Genomic DNA, 17339 nt, shown 5'->3' on the forward strand with positions numbered 1-17339 from the left:
ACTTCTTGTATTTTCTTGCCAAATGACTCAGATACACTGTTTCTCCTTAAAAACCCTGTTTCTTTCAGAGATCAGGGGTATGTAATGATGGAAAAGAACAACAGGCCAGTTGGCATGTAGACACTTTGCAACTGACATTCACCGACATGTCTTGTTACTAAACATCGGTTTTAAACATAAAAATTATTCAACTATATACCTCACTAAAATTTCTATTATGTAATTGTATAGCATTACAATAGTTGATAGATTTTACTCTTTATAGGAGCCTATATGCCACTTGAATTTTCTATTTTGTGTTATTAATAATTAGTACTCCTGCATGCTAAACGTAAAATGACTGGTTTTGCTATAGGAACTATTTAACTATAAGTGCATGTTACCCATTAGCATGGAAAGCTTTCAGGCACAATAATACTGGAATTTTTTTTTTTTTTAAGTTCTGCCGGACTAAGATTTCCAATTTTCTCAATCAATAGTCATCCTTTATAACTCAGTTTAGCCACTGGATGACCCTATCAGCTCTTCCTCAGAAGCTCTAGAAAAATGTAGCTTAGCAAAGTGAGCTCCAAGGCCCCCACTGATGTAAACTTCCTAGAGAGTCATGGTCCGAATAGAAAGTGTTTCTCATGCCAACAAGATTTTAGAGTCAGATTGAAAGTCCAGAGTTTTCCGACTGTGTTGAGTGAAGCTCTGCCTCCTCGTAGCTCCTGTATAAATGTCAAAGGAAGCAGAAAACGGGGTCCCTCTCTTTGTGGGGAATCCAGCTATACTCAGCCCAAGTTTATTGTCTGGAAACAAAGTAGACATATTGTGGAGAGCCCTGCGCATCCTGCCAGCCTCCAACTGTGAGCTGCATTGGGCCTGTATTAGTTGTTTTATATGGTGATTGTCTTCTCCCTGTGTTCTATGATTATTGAACTTAAAAAAACATCCCCCACATAAAGATAAATGATGCAGCGTGACCAAAAAAACGTTAAACCAAGGTAGAAATAACGTTTTAAAGTGCACAGGGGCAAACAAACAGCTTGTGAGAAGATAGTAAACAACCATTAACAGAATTAAACAAGCAAATGATAACAGCAAAATATAGGGCTGGGAAGCAATCATATTAAAATATTCCTAAGGTCACTGACCCACTACACCTTAGTTATGAGTAATGTGTAACAGGTAGCTCTGTGTTAGTGGTGGTGTCACTTAGGGAATGATGTTAATAAGAATAGTAATAGAATTGCAGTGCTAGTGATAATACTTATTGTGTGCTCATTGTGTGTCAGATATTTTACAAAGTATTTCAAATGTATCAGCCCATTTAATTCCCACAGCCACCCTGTGATATTGTGGTCAGCTTTGGTTTTGTCATCTTATAGATGAAGAGACTGAGGTTTAAAAATATTTAGTACTTCCACATGTATCAGAGAGGTAATAAATACCAAAGGTAAAACTCAAAACCCATGCTCTTAACTACTGAAATATATATATACATCTACATATACATACGTGTATAGTATATATACTGTTAACATCTATGAATACAAATAGAATAAGAATAGATTCAGAAGTTTGAGAGTGAGGAGGGAAGAAAGAGATTGCTTCAAAAGTTACTAGCATTTTGCAGTGTTTGTACATGAAAATGGTGTAGGTAAATATCACCATTTTCAAATTATTCTCTAGATGCCATTATTATTATATATACTGACTCCAACAAGGACTTTAGTGAACAATAGGGTACCTTTTCAGGAAAACTGAGATAATTTCGTGACTCGTTCTGACTTCTATTTATAAATGAAATATCCAATCTAAAATAGAATGAATGATTTGAAAAATACTTAAGTTAATCTAGGTCATAAATCACAAGAAGAACTAATTGAAACAAAATATAGTGTGAAATTACTAAATCGTGAAAAACAATGAAAGGATCACACGGAATCTATAGATGTACCATTCCTCTATGGTATCATCATAATTACTTGAAATGTTATGCAGATGAGCTAGGCAATCATACTTTTGTGATAAATGAGGTCTTTTTGAGTCGACTATTCCCAATTTGGGGCTCACACATGTGAGGCCATGGCAGTGTGACTCTAAGATTGCATCAACAATTTTAGCAAGAATAATAGGACCTATGAGGAAAATTAGGGCTTGGGGTTTTCAAATGAACTGAAAAAGAGAAAGTTAAGGAGGGAACTATTATTTTAAGAGAGTGATGTCCAACAGCTGTTCTCTTTCTCCAGTGAACCAGGAGGAAGAGGAGACAGGCTTCAGTTGTGGCAAGAGAAATTTAGGTTTGACATCTGCTGAGCTGACATAATGACCCCATATTTTTGGAAGTTAAAAAAAAGAAGAAAAAAATCCATGAGCTAATGTTTGAAAATAATTTTAAACAATTTCATAAAAGACAAAAACCCAGTCACTCCAATACATTCTCCAGGAAGGAAACAAAAACATTTACTTGTGCCCGAGTAGTGTTTTTTTGTTGCATCATCTGATAGTATGCTAAATAACTATTTTTGATTAAAATACTTAAATGAAAAGTTCCTTGTATACATAGGCATAAGGTAGAACATGGTCACTGGAATTAATATAAAATGTACTAAAAAAATTTACAGGGAGTTTCAAGAATAAATTTTATGTTTTCACACAGGCAAAAAAATGGAAATATTTTTATCTGATCTTTTCTTATTCTTTCTAATTATACTAACACTGCTAGTAATAATAAAAAGTTTTCCATTCTTGGAATAAATTATGAATTTTCACAGGTGTCAGTGGCTATGTTCTAGCTGACTAAGGAATCCAGGATTGTTTTGGTTTGTTTTTCTTTTTTCTTTTTCCTTTTTCTTTTTTTTTAAGACTGTAATGCTAGCTATCTTATTGTGATTCTTGGAATCCTAGGTTCCTAAGGCATTTGTAAGAGCAACAAAGTGAAATAACAAGCAGTAAATGCATTTAGGCAGGAGACATACACTGCGGTAATCACTGGCTTTCTTTTCTGTCTTGCATCAACCTTCTTGAAATCCTTAAGACTCCTTTAATAGATCCAACCTAATTACGTTATTCTTTGGGTGCATGCATGTGCTCATTTTTATTATATTTGCATATAAAATAAAATAGAAATGTTTGTATTTTATTGTTCATCTGAGAATTGTTCATTATGTAATTATTCCCATTTACACATCAAAGCCTCCAGCTCCTGTACTGCAGTCCCTGGAGTCAAGGTCGGGATGCTTATACCACCTTCAGCCAGTTTTGCCTAAAGGTTGGTTTTATGTGTTTAATTACTTCTACAAATTTAAGGCATATGCTCTTTGAGAAGGCACACTACATATTTTTAGAATTTCATCACTCAAGGCCACAGCTGGTTAATGCCAAACACCACTCATTTCCAGACTTTTAATGACCATCAAAATGCAGTTCTGCATGTCAGAGAAATGATGTTCTTATGCTCAGTTAAGGGACAACACAAAAACAGGCAAAGATAAACAAAGAATAAGGTGCTACGTTGCAGCTACTGTAAAGTACTGGCAATTGAGAGGTATAAGCAAATGCTCCTTCAATTCTTTTTTTCTTTATAAGAAAAGCAAAACAGCATGAATATTCAAACAGATGCCTTCCAAAATTTCAACACTACTAAAAATCTGTGAAGGCTAAATTCATTAAATAGCCTTGCACTGAGGAAGTGCTGGTGGCAACAGGGTAGTCTAAATGTCTGGCTTTTCCTCACCCCTTCTGCATGGCCAATTTCCAAACATTCCCTCACTCACTATACACATTGGCCTAAACTTAATAACGTCAGTGCAGGGACAGCATGGGACCGAGTGTGGAGACTAAGTTTTACCGCACCTGAAATACCCAAAGTTATTATAATCCTCATACACCTTCTCTCAAAAAATGGTTGAGACAAACACCATGTACTCAAAACTCTCCAGTTTGCAAAATGTTTAAGTTGTCTATTGTTTTCATATAAGAACCACAAATGATAGCTTGTTTTTAAGAATATAAATAGTTTCTTAACAAAGGAAATAGAGAAACAATTCAAACTGCCTACCTTGATCAAAATTAAGTTCATAAGAGATGGTTCCCATATGCAGGGTAAAATGCTATGTCTGGTTTTGTATGTGCTTGGCACTTGGGGCCTATTGATGCCTTCATATACTTGGACACTGGCAGTTAGCACACAGTTACAATGGTGGAGAGAGGTGGTATTGGGGTAGATATAATCTGAGTGTTAGCAAGTGTCATCTAATTGCTATTTCCTATGCTTTATCAAGCCCAGATAACAGAAAAATTCAACAAAATGTCTTTATATGTCCCATATAATACTTTTACAGCCTGAGATATACTGTAAGGAGAAATTTATCCCAATAAAACTCACACATCTAAACCCAAGACTATTTTTCTTAAATACTAAAAACTACTAATAACTGTGGGCTGCTATTTTAGAGTCAAAAGAATTTTTGAGATTTCTCTGATTGGAGATTCCGTTACAGTCATTCTTCAATTAAAATATGTCTTAAATGTGTCACAGAATGCTATAATCCTATTTTAGACTATCCTTGCTACCAAATGATTACATAGGCAGGTATTTATTTTGCCAAATAACCTAACCACATTATTTACATCTCAATCTTTAGTAATTGAGAGTAAGTGTGAAGCAAACTTCAAATAATAACACAGAGTCAATGCCGTCTTTCCGAAGGCCGTCCACGTTCATCTTGTCTCATTTTCACACTTAGCTCATAAGGTAATGATAGAAGGCATATATTTTAGTCATCTTGGCTGACTCAGTGCTTCCACCTGTCATGTGTAAGGACTTGCTATCAGGGTCTGACAATGACGGCGCTGTTGATGATGATGATGATGTCATACCTGCAGGCACTCAGTGAGACTGTGTCCTTGTACAACAGACTAGACTCGGGGACACATCCCAGCCTCCAGAATCTTCCTTCAATGCCATGCTGAAAACACCTACGCAGTAGGTCAATAGCCAGAAAGCATGGGAAGGATGATTAACCTCTCTGGGTTGGGACATCACCTCACGGATGGCTGGTATTTTGAGAGACAAGAGCTACGGCCGAGATAATGTTACTGAACACAAGTTCACGAGCCCAACGCACAGTGAGGCCAAACAAACCAAAACATCCGAGTTTGGAGCAGAGAAAAGTTTAATGCAGGGCCGTGAAAGGAGACAGCGGCTCGTGCCCCAAAACCCCTAACTCTCCCAAGGGTTTCAGCAGAGCCCTTTTAAAAGCAAGGTGAGGGAGGGGCATGGCTGGTTGTTGCAAACTTCTTGGTGTCAGAATCCTTTATTCTTGCAGCTGTCCAGGAGGGTCAGGTAAGGATGTTCCTGTAAACCTCCAACAAGACACATGTTATTCTCTGTTCTGCAACTTTTATATCTATATGAATGGACTCTTAAAGACCAGAGCCCTGAGAATAAGCTATCTTGTATATTTCAGGCTATAGGCAGCATTCTCTTACAAAAAGTTCAGAGCCAGCATGACTCAGCACAGGCGACAAAGCACAAGGGTTAAAGTGAAAGGAACAAATCTAATATGGAGTCAGTTTGTTCTTCCCTATTACAATAATATTAAGTAGGGATTTAAATATTTGGCACGATCCCATACATTTACTCTGGAAGGGTCATTCCATGTCTATCCTTACTTTTCTCTTCTAAATCCTTTATCATTATTCCTCACCGAGACTAAAAATGGAGATATAGCTGCAAAGACTTGTATTTACCAAGGACAGGAAAAGACCAATGGCACAAACTGTAGAGCCCCAGTGCATATTATTATACACACCAGAAAAATGGCATGTGGAATAAAAGGAAACACAGGGGATAAATAAAAATAAGTTCCTAATAAAGGGGACCAACCTATGTGCAAGGACTGGAAGTGAGGGAATAGTAAAATGAACCTGCATTGTCAGGTATAGAGCTTGTGACATCCAACCTGCATGGTGATGCTAAGCAAAAAAGGAGAGAAGCCACAAAGAGAAGGTGGCTGTTTCAATGGGATGTGATCTCATTTATTGTCATTTAGTTAAAACAAAAACAAAAACAAAAAAACCTAGTTTTCTATCATTTGGAAAAACAATCATCTTACTGACTTTTCAGTTTGTTCCTGTCCTTGGAAGGTGCAAGTCTGAAAAAAGATACAAGTCTTTGCCAGAATTCTCTGTATTAACTAATTAGTAAACAAATGAGAGGGGAGCAAAAGGAGAAAAGCAAGAGCGTGTACAGATCCCCAACACATAAGTATTATTAAATATTCATTTGCATTTTGTATGATAAGTTGAGTGTAGTTTCTTCCGTGAATACCCACATGCATGGTGTGTGCCCATGCATCTCACTCTCTGACCTCAGGTGCTGTGCTCTCTAGGGTGCTGCTATTCGACTCTAATTGGCACAGGGTCATGTGAGCAGCACATCAACATGTAGGCTCTGATTTAGGAGACCTGCCAGGAGATGCCCATGTTGCTGGTCCAGAGACCACACTGTGAGCAGCGCTGCTTCTCAATCCACATTAGCTTAAAACTGAAGGTCTTAATAGCACCTGCTTTCTTTTCACACAATAGATTGTAATGAAGAGGTTACATATTTCCCTTTACTAAATTTCTAATGAGTACTTATATCTTCAAAGACTGAGTTCCCACTCTAAGCAGATAATAGGGACTTATACCAAGATGAAACACGCTATAAATAAGGAGCAGCACTGCAATATCTTCAAGATAAATATTAAGCAGGTAGTTGCATAATGGAATCTTCCAATAAAAGTGATGAAATAATGGAACTGAATACACACTACAGGGTCTACAGAATTGCGATTTTTCTTTCAAATGAGTGTGAGCAGAGGTTGTCTTGTTTTGCAAGTAAAACCCCTCATCCCTCTCTGTAGTCAATATCCAAACATATGAAACAGAACAATGGGAAAGAGAATGCCTTTCTTCAGATGGTGTCCTTATGTAATGATGCTAGGAAGGCTGTAAGTACCTCTGGGAAAGCCCTCTGGTGTGAAAACAACTTTTCCAGGAAAAATGCCCTCTTGCATTAAACCAAGTCTGAAACCAGAGTCTCACACATAAAGCAAACCACAAATGATTCTTTCCTCGTCAATACTGGTTTTCAGCTCCATTAACTCTGTCCCTTTCAGTCAATTGACCACACTGCCAGCAGTGATTTTGCTTAAAGATCGCATTTCTGATATTGCTCTCCTGTCCAATAAAAACTTCAGTGCTTTCCTATGCTTTATAAAAACAGCACATTTTTATTAATACAATGTTCAAGATTTAGAATTAAGCATGCATTCTAATTTACCCTGTGACACAACTCTCTTGACGACCCTGTTTTATATTCTCCAGCTCCAAAATAAGGACATGTAATTCAGCTGAAAGAAATTTAGAAGAAACTAAATTAGATAGGGTTTTCTGGCAAAATGATTATTTGGTAAGAAATGAATCAAGTCACTTTTTTCTCACAAACTACTTATTTTGAAACATCACTGAGAAGTTTTATAATCTCTTTTGACCTTTTATGCAGGATTTTTTGGGAAGATTTGATGCTTGTTTGATTTTTTTCAATTTTGTTTTCATTCAAATATTATTGTTTTTCCCTATTTATATTAGTCATATTAATTTAGTTTATAAATCAATATGTATGTGTATGCCAGACTAATAAGATATAAACTCAGTAGAAATAAAATGAAATGAAAACATATACATTTAAAAAATATTAACTGATTATCAGAGCAGGTGCAATAAATTGAAAAATAAGAAAAAAGAATGAAGGGGTTAGAAAAGATAATTCTCCTAAATAACAGATCCTTTATTTTAATTTCTTTATTATGGATTTATTGATTCCATTCAATTACTGTTGTCATTGTTGTTGTCCAAATGCTAAAATATAAGGTAAAATAAAATATCACAGTTCTATCATAAGTATAAGAAAATTGGCCAATACAAGAATATTAAAAAAATATAAAACTATTCAAAGTCAACCATAATCTACACCTACTTTTATATACTTCCAAATATATTTCTATGCCTCTATACATGAATTTATAAGATAGAGGGTGGCTTTGTCCCAGGCACTGTGCTAAATATTTTACTTATATAACCTCATAGAATCCTCACAACAACTTCAAGGGTAGGTGTTATCCTCATCATTCAAATGAAACAATTGAGGTTTAAAGATGTTGCAAAGTATCCCACTGTGTTGTTATGTCATAATTTATTTAGCCAATTCTCTATTCTTGGAAAAGTCATCTGTAAATAGTGACAGTTTTACTTCTTCACTTCCAATCTGGATGCCTTTTATTTCTTTTTCTTGTCTCATTGCTGTAGCTAGGACTTCTAATTCTATTCTGGGATGCGAGTGGGTATCTTTATCTTGTTCCTAATTTTAGAGGAAAAGCTATCAGCTTTTCACCATTGAGTATGATGTTAGCTGTGGGTTTGTCATACATGGGCTTTATTATGTTGAGGTATGTTCCCTCTATAACAACTTTGATGAGAGTTTTTGTCATGAATGGATATTGAATTATGTCAAATGCTTTTTCTGCATTTACTGAGATGATTGTGTGGTTTTCATCCTTCCTTTTGTTAATGTGGTATATCACATTGATTGATTTGAGGATACTGAATGATCTTGGTATCCCTGGCATAAATCCCACTTAATCATGGTGTATAACCCTTTTTATATATTGTTGAATTTGATTTGCTAATTTTTAAAAAGTAATTCTTAACCAGTATAAATGTACAATCCATTGAAAAGTAAATTTGACTGTTAAAATATCATAGTATTCTATGGAATAAATATAAATAATAACATAACATTTTCAATTATATTAATTTTTTTTAAATTACCCCATTACTGGTAAAGCTCAGATGAATTATCTTTGGAAAAAATGGCAGTGGTTATTTTAAAAACAATACTATAAACATATTTTAAAGTATTAAATGCATTACATCATTTTTCTATTAAAACACCTATGCTAGTTTAGGTCACAGATGACATTATTTAAAATCAAGGTCCAACAAGGTTTAAATAATGTATGGAAATGCCATCTTCTATCACCTATGAATTCTGAATCCATGATAAGTGGTTTGTATATGGAAACCTACTGACACATTAGAGAACCTCAAACCTTTCCCTTATGGATTATTTATTTTATCTTAAAAAATGTTTATTCAATTTAAATAATTGTACCTTAAGCCCAGAAAGATATATGCAAAATGATTTAGGTAGTTTATGAATCAGACATATTTTATTTTAACCTGTAAGTACAGAAGTAAATATAAATTTTCCATTCTAATATGAAGCCTTAACTATTTAACAGAAACAACAAAGATGCATCCTATAAATAATGTCAGTACCTCTGATATTAGCGCTTGGCAGGAGCTGTTGTTTCAGTTCCTCATGGGCAATGCAATGCACCAAATCTACCTACATACATTCCTGTTAGCTTTTCTGTTCCTAAAAGAATTTAAATCAACTCTTTGGCAAGTTCCTTCGATGATAGCTTCCACTTTCTCTTTGTGTTCTCAATATACTCTGCACTGCAGTGTTATGAATCATCCCCTCACCTCTGTTGCCACCTACAATGTCTCCTCTCTGAAACCTAAAATGTCTTAGGTTTATAGAGGAATCTCATCACCACCTTTGCTGTCTGATCTTAACACACACACGTGACTTACTCTGTTGGCCCAAAAAGAAAAATACACACACACACACACACACACACACACAAACAATAAAATCAAAATATTTTGTGGATGTTAATATTGTCAAAATTTATATCTTTGGTCTAACTTATACTATTTGCATATTAAAATGAGGAGCCTTATCTTCACGAAAGAACAAACGATCTGTTCATGGTTTTAGGCAAGAAGACACTTATTTTCTCTTAATCCAGCCTGTAGAGAAAGCATTTCCTTTTCTTTTTTGTGGCCTTGATGAAGTAAAAATATCATACTCCAAGCAGAGAAGTCATGGCAGCAGCCTCTCACTCTTATGAGCGGATGTTAATACAGAAGAAAGACTTCATGCCTGGAAGGCATCTGTGATATTAACCAGGCCAGGGGGCTGGGAGGTGCTGAGAGGGTCCTGCGGAGCAACAGGCCGCAGGAATGCAAACCTCCCAGGGAGCCAGGAGTGCAGCCAGCAGGTGGCCCTGCCCGCAGCTGATGTCCGCCCTGCTGGGCTCTGGCTGGGGAACATCTGGGAAGGCCTCTGGTGCTTCTCATTAAGTAGAACGCAGGCCACACAGTGTTCCTTCCTCGGGGAAAACCACCATCAAAACAGGTGTCTTCTGTACACTGAAGGTCATGCTCATGATACAGAGAAATGGGGGCATTTATCTTGGATGGTGCAGTGGTTTTAGCGTCACATAGTTTCCATATGTTATTTCAGCATTTTACGAAATATATTTCTTTGAATTTTTCATGACTGACCAGCACGTTCATGAGGGAAGACGTGTTCTTTCAGTGCTCTTATGATTAGCATTTTATTCTTTCGAGATATTTCTGTGTGAAGGAGTTTTGGAATAACCATAACACGCCTTTTCAAAATAAGGTTATAGAAGATTAACCTACAACAAGAGAAAGTGTCAGAGTATAGAATTAAGCTATTTTCTGAGGTCTAAATCTAAAGCCTAAACTATTTGTAACTATAATTCTACCTGGAAGTGTACATCACATACACACACACACACACACACACACACACACACATTGAATATATCAGATTATGTAGAACAAGGCACTGTCAAAAACTACTTCAATCACCACTCTTTTTTTTTTTAATTTTTAAAAGTTGCTGTGTAGCTTCTTGAATGTCATACAAAATAGATTTTTAAAATCAAAAAGTAGTATTAGTCATATAGTTAACACACCAGTCTTTAAGAGCCTACTAAGAGTGAAATTTCTTAAAGACATGCGTTACACATAGTAAATATTTAAATTAGAAAGGCAGGCAGGGTAGTAAAGGTTTAAAAGTTTCATTTAGAATTTCATGACAATGATCTTATGATTTAATTAGGTTAGTATCTTCTTCCTTAAAGTAACCATGAAAGGTAGAATTTTGCTTTCAGAAGTAAAAATGTTCAGTATCTTCGTGGGATAACGTGTTTTTGCTGGAAATAGGTTAAGCTTCCCTATACAAGTAACTGGTTGATATAAATTCTAAATTGTAAACCAATGGTTCAATTTTTACTAAAAGTCTAGAAAAGTATTCATAAAACCATACTAAGAACTTCTTGAAATCAGGGATTATTTATTTTATATCCACATCCATACATCTGTGTCTAACACACAATAGGTACCCAAAATGTGTTTGTTAAATGAAGGAAGGAAGGAACGAGGGTATGGGGGCACTTTCAATAAATGATAAAATGAGTCACAATATAAAATACAAAACTGGCACTTGCCAACATTATAAAATATCTGCAATACACAGAGGTCAATGTAATTCCCTCCAGTCAGAATCTACTTTTGAGCAAGTTGTTTCACATTCTTCAAAATCCAGTTCTCTCTAGATTCTGACTAACATCCCATGACTCTTTCCGGATAATTCCCCCTCTATCCCTACATTTCTCATCTGTTTGGGTGCATCAAACACACCTATAGAACTTCTTCCATATCCATCATAGAGCCCCCTCGAGACCCACTGATTTGGGCTATCTCAGTTAGGTCCTTGGCATACGCACCACATTTGAGAACAGTAAGGCTTATTCTCATGCCCAGCAAATATCGGTAAGCACTGCATTTGTCACACCCAACAAAGTGCTTTTCTTCCAACATATATTTTCTTACCTCCACACATTCGCTTATGCTCTTTTCCCCTTCTATTTCTAATCAATGCTTACAGATTCCTTCTAAGTTTCATATCCTTCCCTCCCACACTTAGGAATTGCTCACTGCCCTCTCCTCAATCACTTCATCTGCGTTCATGAGGCTGGATTATTCTAGAACAATTTGCAGCACATTAAATTTGGTTCCAAGCCCTCAATTGCCAGCCAATCTCAATATAAGCCATGACTAGAGAACTGCCGAGGTTATAAGGGACTTGCTTATAGGGACTTAGATCAGGCAGACAAGGGTCATCTTCTCTCCACTGAGAAAGCCCAGGACCTTTCTCCTTCCACACTAAGATGACGGCTTGAGCTCTGGGACCATAGCTGAGGGTGCAGCCTCCCCAGCACTGGACATAGATATCCCTCCCACAGCCCTCAGAGGGAGAAACCCAGGTCTTGCCCTCCTGGATCAAGTACCTTCCACTTAATCAATTCCTGGAATGAGTTTCTCAGTGGGCTTCAGCCTCCAAGATACAACCTTTGTAGGATTATCATCAAGGAATTTCGAGAAACACAAAGGAACTCTCATTTTCCATCCCACTAAAAAGGAGCCTAGAATTCAGAACACAGGTCTATATAGACACCTTGCGGCTCTTCCAAGAGGGCAAATGTACTTGGCGTGCTTTTCTGTCTCCATGGCAACAAAAATAAACCACAAAACAACCTCTCAGTACAATCTCTCCACACAATTTTAAACCAGTTACATGGATAGATATCTGTGTTTCTCTCTAAAATGTCAGTGTTCTTGTTATGGGATTTATCACCATTGATTCGAAAATACATATTAAGTAACTACTCTGTGCTAATGGCGTGCACAAAATGTATACTGTGTAATACGCACTGTGCTAAATGCTGATGATGAGAGAGAAAAGAACTGTACACCCCCACCCTCAGGATGTACATAATCTGATGGAAAATTCATGCAACTAAACAGGTAATTACAATGTGGCATCCTCAGTGCTAGACCAAGTACAAGAGGTTGGAAGTGTACTTGACAAGAGCTTTGCACCAAAGTTTTCACATTTAGAAGCCAGTACATGTAGATAACTAGTGTTTAAGAAGTGTGTGTTTTATGAATTCAATCATTTTTTGAAAGCTTAAATGAAAAGTTTACATTATACATGTCCTTCATCACCCATTTCTCAAGGTGGATAAACTCCTAACGTGTAGGGGATACTTTAAAGGATGAAACAATTAGAAAGATAATTTGCTTTCTTGACTATAGAATTAAACTCTGCTGCCTTGAAAATGAATACTTATCTTTAGGAGAGGGGAATGGGAAGATGGTCTACAGTTATTTTCTAGACTATGTGGAGAATAAACCACACCAGTGAAGTGCTGTGAGTGGTATCAGACACTCATCCCTGGTGAGATATAGAAGGACCAAGCCCAGAATGCCCAGCATTATTCAGGAAGAAGTGAGTTTCAATGACCAATCGCGTAGACCCTTGGACTCATTCATCTCTAGATTGATTAAGGTGTAGTGACGAGAAGGTGATGAGTCCTCAGGCAAATCAATCCTGCCACTAAATTTGGAGAAAAGTCTGATAAAATTATAGGCTGAGTGGTGGTGATGTGGAGAAAGGGACAAGTGGCAAATTGAAGGCACTGTACGCCATAACAGATTCTCTGCTGGTTCTTCTGGGGAAGAGTAGTATGTGTTTAGAGACCTGGGTCTGAAGACTCCAGGCAGCGACCAGTCCTAAAATAAAAAGTTTTCCATGATTCAGCTAAGAGCAGTATGGATGGGCCAATGAGACTTGGGTATGGCTTCACACTACATAGCTTGGGAGAAAAATGAAAGAGCCCCTCCCACCCACCCCCAGTACACCCTAGAGGAAAGGAAGGAGAGGTGGATGATTAGTTACTCTAATTTGCTGTAAGCAAAATTTACTTTTCTATCTCTCTGCCTCCTATTTATTGTTACAAATGACCCTGTCTGACTCCTACACTAGCCATATTGGTAGGCCATCTGTACTTCTGAAAGAGGGTATTCATTAGGGGTATTACAGAATATGTATAATAGATTTTGCTCTGAGTAAGTGTGGCAATAAAAAGCCTCAAATTTACTGTTATAGAAATAAAGTTGCTACTTCGGAATTGAAGTATTTCTTCAGAAGTATTTCCTAGCTAATTAGAATACTGGTGGAATTGCTTTACTTCCATTCACTGAAAGTTGGCACCTACATCACTGTATTTACCAGTTCATATTAATACTGTTCAGACAGAATAAGAAAGTTGGCACTCAACTACAACTTTAACTAGAAATTCATTTTGTGTGCTGAAAATTTATTATACTATTCAAAAGTGCTAACAAAAAATGTCCGCACCAAGCTAAGTAGAAGAGAATAGAGAGAATTTGACTCGTTTTTCAAAAAGATATGATAGCATCTTCTGTTCGATGTAGTTTTTAACTGGTGACTCTGACTCTGGTGGGGGAAGGGGGTCTTTCAAGTACACCCCCCATCCTTGGCTTGTCTCCAGAATTTTGTCTGAATCTACAGAAGGACTGAGGGGCTTGGGTCATGTCAGTGCGGCAGAGAAGCAAGCCCTGTGACCAAGTATTACCTTCTGAATGTCTGCTGAATTCTCTGCAGATTCACAAGTCTGATCTGGTCCCTGGACAATGACCACTTAGATACAATTACAAGGCAGTATCCAGAGGGAGCTATGTCTGGAATTAAGTAATGATCAGGGCAGAGGAACTGGGATGAAGAGACTATATGTAACATCATCCTTTCACAGGAACAAGGACAGGAACAGAGGTTTGGCAGAATGTTCCTTGTGATAGTTGGGGAACGTGGATCCTTTTTGATTACTTCTATTTCCTAGGTGAAACAGTAATCAAGCTCATCAGCTGGTAGTTTGGAGGGGAGAAGCATATTAATGATTTAAGGAATTACAATGTGACTGTGGCGAAAAGGCACCTTTGAGGTTGGTGGTCATTGATTTATTGGGAAACCAGTCAACACGGTCATACTTTTCTCACATCACATTGAGTCTTGTGGCCACAGTCCAGAGTTGAATTCAATCAAGAGGTTTTTTGAATGGGCCAAAGGTAGAATAAGAAGGTCTAGGGAGTTTACGATGTATTCTGGGGAGTTACCATCTTGATGGGCTTTTTGCTGGATAAAGACAGAAATCAGGACTTGAAGGAGAGCGAAAGGTAAAGGGATTGATGGAGAGAAAGTCCTGTAGGGAAGAAGAGTTACTAGAGTTGGAACATTAGAGAGAGTGAGCTGGAAAGTTGAAAAGAGAAGTATGCTTGAAATCAGATCTACACAGGTACTGCAGTTATAATAATGTCTAAATTTGACAGTGGGTATTGGTGATTGTGGAAAATGGAAAAGAAAATAGTGATAATTGGACTACATATGAATCTGAAGTTATTTGGTATCAAAACCACAAAATTATAATACAAAAACACATTAAAATGTTTACAGCATATATGATAAAGGGCTAATAAATTCATTAAATATGTCTTTTAAAACAATAAAGAAAAGAAAAACATCCCAATAAAAGTTGGCAAACACAGACTTAGGCAATTCTCAAAATAAGATATAAAAATTAATAATAAACATAGGAAGAATCATTTAAGCAAATTAAAGCATCTGTCAAGTTGGCAGAAATATTTGTAAATTATAACTCCCAATGTTGGCAGATTTATAGTAATAAAAATCATTCTCATACAATGCTGGTGAAAATTTAAATCAGAACAACTTTTTTGACTTTGGCAATCATTTTTACAAACCTCAAATATGTACATATCCTTTGACCCATGAATTCTGTATCTAGGAATTTGTTCTAGGACAAAATGAGAAATTGGTACTTCTGATTTTTTTGAGGTACAGTTGACATATAACATTATATTAGTATCGGGTGTATAACATCATGATTTGATATTTGTATACACTGTGACATAATCATCACAAAAACTCTAGTTAACATCCATCACCATACAAAGTTACAGAATTTTTCTTTTTTTTGGGTGCATGTGATTAAGACTTCTAAGATCAGCTCCTTTAGTGACTTTTTTTAATTAGTGACTTTTTTTTTAAGAACTTTTATTGAGATACAGTTAATAGACAATAAAGAGCATATATTTAGAGTGTACAATTTGGTGTCTCAATCTCCCAATTCATTTCCCCCCAACCCTCCCCACTTTCCCCACTTGGTGTCCATGTGTTTGTTCTCTACACCTGTGTCTCTATTTCTGCCTTGCATTTCCTCTTTCATAGTTGTTAGCATTTGCCTTATGTATTGAGGTGCTCCTATATTGGGTGCATATATATTTATAATTATTATCTCTTCTTCTTGGATGCATCCCTTGATCTTTATGTCCTTTCTTGTCTCTTGCAGCATTTTTTATTTTAAAGTCTATTTGATCTGATATGAGTATTGCTACTCCAGCTTTCTTTTGATTTTCATTCGCATGGAATATATTTTTCCATCCCCTCACTTTCAGTCTGTATGTGTCCCTAGGTCTGAAGCGGGTCTGTTGTAGACAACATATATATGGGTATTGTTTTTGTTCCATTCAGCCAGTCTGTGTCTTCTGGTTGGTGCATTTAGTCCATTTACATTCAAGGTAATTATCGATATGTATGTTCCTATTACCATTTTCTTAATTGTTTTGTTTTTGTTTTTGTAGGTCCTTTTCTTCTCTTATAATTCCCGCTTAGAGAAGTTCCTTTAGCATTTGTTGTAGGGCTGGTTTGGTGGTGCTGAATTCTTTTAGCTGTTGCTGGTCTGTAAAGCTTTTGATTTCTCCATCGAATCTGAATGAGATCCTTGCTTGGTAGAGTATTCTTGGTTGTAGGTTCTTCCCTTTCATCACTTGAAATATATCATGCCACTCCCTTCTGGCTTGCAGAGTTTCTGCTGACAAATCAGCTGTTAACCTAATGGGAGTTCCCTTGTATGTTATTTGTTGTTTTCCCCTTGTTGCTTTTAATAACTTTTCTCTGTCTTTAATTTTTGTCAGCTTGACTACTATATGTCTTGGCATGTTTCTCCTTGGGTTTATCCTGCCTGGGACTCTCTGTGCTTCCTGGACTTGGGTAGCTATTTCCTTTCCCATGTTAGGGAAATTTTCAACTAGAATCTCTTCCAATATTTTCTCAGGTCCTTTCTCTCTCTCTTCTCCTTCTGGGACTCCTATAATGCGAATGTTGGTGTGTTTAACATTGTCCCAGAGGTCTCTTAGGCTGTCTTCAGTTCTTTTTTCTTTATTCTTTTCTGCATCAGTGATTATCACCATTCTGTCTTCCAGGTCACTTGTTCGCCCTTCTGCCTCAGTTAATCTGCTATTGTTTCCTTCTAGTGTATTTTTCATTTCAATTATTGTGTTGCATATCTCTGTTTGTTTGCTCTTTAATTCTTCAAGGTCTTTGGTAAACTTTTCTATCTTTGCATCCAGTCTTTTTTCAAAGTCCTGGATCATCTTCACTATCATTATTCTGAATTATTTTTCTGGAAGGGTGCCTATCT

The sequence above is a fragment of the Hippopotamus amphibius genome, chromosome 11 (assembly GCF_030028045.1).
Source record: "Hippopotamus amphibius kiboko isolate mHipAmp2 chromosome 11, mHipAmp2.hap2, whole genome shotgun sequence".
Lineage (NCBI taxonomy): Eukaryota > Metazoa > Chordata > Mammalia > Artiodactyla > Hippopotamidae > Hippopotamus > Hippopotamus amphibius.